Source organism: Falco naumanni, chromosome 7 (assembly GCF_017639655.2).
Source record: "Falco naumanni isolate bFalNau1 chromosome 7, bFalNau1.pat, whole genome shotgun sequence".
NCBI lineage: Eukaryota > Metazoa > Chordata > Aves > Falconiformes > Falconidae > Falco > Falco naumanni.
Genome location: NC_054060.1, coordinates 10,439,620 through 10,445,619, shown reverse-complemented (window position 1 = coordinate 10,445,619; position 6,000 = coordinate 10,439,620).

The window sequence follows — 6,000 nt, the reverse complement described above, 5'->3', positions numbered from 1 at the left end:
GTCGGCTCCCACCGCGCTGCGCCGGGCCAGGGCTCCGCACCAGCGCGGGCACGACACTTTTGCCAAGGAGAAAACCAGTTCGTTGCGGTGCCTGTTGCTGGTTTTGCTGTGAACGCAGCACCCATATTTCAGTCCCTCTGACGGTGTTTGCAGAGAGACAGAAACAGGTCTGGGGTTTATGTAACTTTTGTTTTATTCCCATGAGAGATGAGGGAGTCCTGTTAATCACCGGGATCTGTTTCCAGGGGAGAATGGACACTAAGATGGATAGGTGCTGTCTGCTTCATTTTCAAAGACTGCTTTTTGATGTTCGGTTTTTTTGGTCACCTGTCTAGTAAGCGCAGAGCAACCACCGCAGTCATTACGCTCTAGAGGACATGGCTCTGGGCCACAGCGAGCTGGGCTGGGCTTCGAGCTGGCAACTGAAAATGAAATTTCTGTATGCTATTTACCAGCCCTCTGCATCTCCCCTTCTCCCCCTCCTCCTTCCTCCCTGCCTTGCCCTTCACACAGTGGTTTGAATCTGTCATTGATGGATGATACCCAAACCCAGGTCCTCTCCCTGCCGTCGGTGTGAATGTCAGGCAGATCAGGACTGCTGTGCAGAAAGTGGCCTCAATTTTAAAATGTTTAACAAAAGCAATTCCTCATCCTAGGAAATAATGACTGAAAAGAGAAGGGAAATAGTGGTTTGTTACTGTGGTTTCGGCTCCTTCCCGCTTCCATGGTTCCCGATGCTGGCTCAGCCACCATCCTGTCCTGATGGTTATTGCCAGCTTTTGGGAGCCCAGGGCTGATGGTACGACCACCCTCCACACACACTGCTCCAGCAGGCTCTCCGTTTTCTCCATACAGCTCACTTCATCAGCCAGCATGAAGGGAAGAAATGCTATCTCATCAGATGTAGGGGGTCTTCTCTGCAGCCACAGGTTTTCCCAGCCCCAGCCTGGGATGGAGCTGGGTGCCAACAGGGTGCCAGGAGCTCGGTGCAACAGGGTAAATGTCCCTGTTCCAGGGCTGTAAGGGGGACTGGATGTCTAATATTCAAAATCAGGTGGTGAAGGAGGAGAGGATCCCAAAATTGGTAAGAGCAAAATGAGGAGGCAGTAGTGTCTGGAGGCAGCAGAAAGGAGTAAAGGGGGGATAATGCCTGCAAAAAAGCAAGGGAGGGAGAACAGGGACATCATGGTGACAGAGGATGGAGGGACAGTGCCCAGAGCCAGGCAGGAAGCAAATGGACTGTTCAGATTACACTTGCTCCTTTTGGCTCGTAATGCAATCGATAATCTTTTTTTAATTGGATTTTTTTCTTTTTTCATCATTTGCCCATACAAACAGCCCTGCTTCTAATCCTCAGAAAGGTAACATTTGGGAATAGTTTGCCAGCCAAAATACTAAGGGTGAGAAATTTAACGGGTTTCAGGATGGAGCTTGCTAAATTTATGAAAGATGCTAAGTAGGGGATGGGCCTCTGAGATTCGGTACCCTTGGAGTCCCCTTTGGGCCTGTTTCCTAGGTTCCTATCTCAAAGCACTCTGCAAACATTTAGCCTGTAAGCCTCAACAACTGGCAAGCTGATATTATCACTTCTATTTTTTATCTAGGGAACATTAGACACAGAAAAGAGTTGGTCAAAAATATTGTTGCCGATGAATTTAGTGGAATTGCTAACTGCTTAAAGAGAAGTACGTGCTTTAGCGCTCAGGGTCACAGCCCCCCTTGTGCTCACTTAGACCCATTTGTGCCTTACAAATGACACCCTCTTAAGATACCAGCTGGTCCCTTGGCTTCCTAGTTGCTTAATGTGACCTGCCTTTCCACCGCTGCCTTCCACATTCCCAGTCAGATGGCACTGGGCATTTTAATGCCTTGGACAGCTAGAGGGGTATAGGAATGCATCACATGTTATTTTTGATAGTTCATGGAAGACTAATGAGACAACAGCTGCCAGACGTCCCTGCTTCCCGCTCCGCACACACGCCGTCCCTCTCACTCCCTTCCCCTCTCGGTGCCCTCAGCAGCAGCGTGCCATGGGCAGAGCTAGCGGTGGTGGGATGCAAAGCGGGCACCTGGCCTGGGGAGCAGAACAGACCTTCACCCAAATGTCTCCGCTCTGCAGTCATAGCATGTCATACAAATGGATTTTGCCAGCTGCTTTGCAGGGTTTGTGTGGCGTTTATCAGGGACAGTATGAGCAAAAGGAGAGAGGGAGAGGGAGCAACCTGCAGGGCCCACAGCCAGTTTTACACTAGTCAGGAGCAAGAAACGATTTGTACAGCCAGAAGCAGCAAACAGTGGTTAGTGATAGCCCCAATGATTTTTTTTCCTTTCCTGCTTATTCTATGGTTTTCATTTTTGGTTGTCATTCCTAGCATCCAATTGTGGAAATACAGTCTGTAACTCCATAAACGTTCAAAGTTCTTCACCTCCTAAGATAATTAAAGCACGCTCTTTGGGAGCGAGCAGACACAGCCCTTCATTTCCACCTTGTAGAGCAGGAACGTCTGTTCAATAAATGTTACTGCTGTAGCAGTAACTGTGGTAGTAACTAAACTGGTACAGGAGCTGACAGAATGGCTGGATCAATATTCTGTCAGGAGGAGAAAGAATTACCATATAGGAAACTCTTTACATGCCCATGAACAATCAACCATAAGATGTTTTTTAAGGACAATAGGTTAGCTGCGTGGAAATATTTGTTGCTCAGGGCACATGACCCAAATGATATTATGCAGATGTATTTCAGCTTCTCAGAATTCTTTTTACTTCTTTTTTCAAAGTGGCACCATGCAAATCAGATTTGCAGGGGTAGCTGGGACCAGATCATCCGCCTGCTCACCAGGCCTGTTTGTTCAGGTCTACTGCTAAAAACAGTGAGTTAATGATGGAGAATTATTTCTGCCAATTTGAAAAGACAGCTGAACTCTGAAAGCTTGAAGGTAAAGTTCCATGTAATTGTTGCAAATATTGATTCAGTCTCACGGCTGCTACCAGACCTCTCTGGCACCAGAGCAGAGAAGAATTACACTGAAACCAGACCACTGTCTGCACAGCACAGAGTTCCACTCTGGGCAAAAATCCAAGAGTTTTGGAGGTGAGCAGTCAGGAGGCGAAGTTTCAGTGCAGCACAGACTCCTCAGAATCCTGTTTTGGAAAGTTCTGATAAAGGAAGAACACTCCTCACCTGTAGCTATTTATGCTATGTCACTTGAATCATCTTCTGAAACCTCATCATTATTTGTCAACAGTTCTTCGGCTGAAATAATACATGACTCTTGCGCATCGATCCACGGCCTTGTCCATGGTAAGCCATAAGCATCATGTTAAATTTCCATCATTAAAGTCTCAAACACAATTTACTTCTTGATCTTATGTAGCCAGCCCTGTAAAGCCTCTATCAATGAAAACTAGCTACTTGCACCCAGAAAAAGCAAAAGGGTAACAACTTATTTAACACCCTCTCAATCTGTCTGCTGAAAGGCCTTTTCTTTTCGTATTTACTGCAGATGAAAGGCGCTAGGACAACCAAACAAACTGTTGGTACTTATCCAAATTGAATGAAATCTTAGGAACTTTCTCTTCTTTTCTTGTGAGCAAATCCTGGCCACAATGAAATAAAAGGCAAAATTCCTGTCACTTAGATGGGGTTTTAGTCATTCAATCCCCATGTTCCCAGCCTTTTTCACATCATGAATTGTTGCTTGTTCAAGACACAGAGGGGCCCCAGCCCGGCGAGGGCGAGGTGGGCTGAATCAAGATGCTCTGCTGAGCCAGCCGTTCTCTGTCCGGCTACCCTGCACTGTCCCTGAGCAAGCAACCAGGGGCTGGGGTGTTTTTTGCAGAAACTACTGGGCCTGAACTAAGTTATCTGCAGGCTGCGAACTCTCAAGGTTGGCAAAACGCTCTGTAAGAGCAGGTCTGCATACCCGTCCTGGGGGCTGGGTCCTGCCTCTTCTCACGCAGCTCACTACAGGGCAGCAAAAACAAACTCACAACCGTCTGTGGAAAAGCATCTTCCTTTCACATACGAATTCTAGTGCTTGTCACAAAATTAAATGAAACAGCCTATAATAATGACCCAATAAATAGTGGTGTACTGTATCCTTATAGCATTTTATGAGCAGAAATTATTGATTCATTAAAATAACATGTGCATCTCTTGTTTCTCCGCACAGTGCAAGGTGTGAAAGCAGCACCCAGTTGAATATTAATGTATGAATCATTTAAACAGTTTACAGCCTCAGTTCAGATAAACAATTAAGTGCAATCCATGTCTTGTTACATTAAGTGGAATACTTGGGGAGGAAAAAAAGGCAACATTTCCAATCATGACTAGGATTAAATCAGGGGGTATGGGAATAAGATGGGGAAAAAAGTGTTTTGAGAACTTTCTGAGCCAGTCTGTGTCCTCAGCGTCCAGATCCATTGGGTGCACAGAAAGGTGTGTAAATCACTGAGGATAAATAAGTCTCCTCCTGAGACTGCCTGGTGCTGCCCTTGGCCGGGCAGGCTGAAACCAGCACAGGATTTCCTTTTCAAAACATCATTGCCATAGGTCATCCTACCTTCACCACTTGCAGCGAGATATGGAGGAAATACACCCAGTCTAACCCCAGAGAAGTCTAAAATAAATCCTCTCACCAGGTCTGGGTCAACATTGCTGTCACAACTGATGCTGTTGTCGCAGTAGAGCCTATGGTGCTCCAAAAGCCGTGAGGATGCCATTGCCCTGGGCACTGGACACACAAGGGTTATGTCCTCCTTGACGAAAACTCCAGCCAGGCTTTAAACTATGGGGAAGTGGTTAGAGGTGCCACAGAAAGACCAAGGAGAAATGAAGTTACACCTAACAGCTGTCCGGCGCTTTTTACAGGGAGAGACAGTCACCAGGCACAAGGACAGCCATGGTCCCCATCCCTTGGCTTGTTCCCCCCTCACACCAATTTCCTGGATCCTTCAGTACCTCTCAGTGACAGACTGGAGTCTGACCATCAGCGTCCTTGGTATGGTCATTCCAGCTGCACCAGTGCAAGGTGGCCAGGCGACAGCTATCCTGAGGTGGCTCCCACGGGTGACTAGCAGAGGAAATGTCCAGGAGGCACACGGGTCAGGGAGATTCTGAGAGAACCGTGAGCCAGGAAAGTCCAGGGTAACCCCAGGGAAGGGAACCCAGAAGAGCAATGTCCACCTCTAAATATCTGAGAGTATCCTGCTGTCAGCAGCAGAAAGGCCATCATGTAGAGCGATCTGTGATAAGAAAATAAAGGGCAACCTGCTTTAGAAACTTGATTTGATCTCTTCCCTCAGTGCACAGGTTATGGGCAATTTGGGCATGTACCAGGAGGAAAAACACTCTGACTGGGGACACAAATCCTGCTTTTCCAAGAAGTCCAGCCCCAGCCCTTTATCTGGACAAAGCAGCTTGAAACATCCCTACAAAAACTTAGCCGAATGATAAAGTGTTCTGCCCAAATATAAAGGCACATGCAGCAATGAATTGTGCCGGGAAAGCTTGAGGACAGACTTAGAGCTCAGTGGATGGGATTAGCAAGGGCTGGAATTGCTTTTACAGCCTGGGATTAGCAAGGGCTGGAATTGCTTTTACAGCCTGGTTTCTCATTAACCCTGTGGTGCACGCATGTCTGCAGCTCCTCAGCTGCTTTGCACGAGCAACGCAGGACTGGAGACAGCTTTTGAGATGGTGAGCAAGCCTGTGAAAACACATTCCTTATCAGCAGTGTGAAGGCAGGAAAAGTCAGCCGGTGATTTTCCCAAGATGAAGTATTTGCCCATCTGTCTGGCCACAGTCTTCTTTCTTATCCAAACAAGGGTGTGATGTGTCTTCCACTAAAAATGTAGCTGCCTAAAAAGCAAGGTAAAGAATCAACGCTTACGCACACACAGAGATTTGTCCAACAAGCCCTTCTTCAGAGACAATAAAACTTGCCAAGATTTATTTAACATGTTTTCTTTCCTTGTCCCTAGCATACAGCTGTGCCC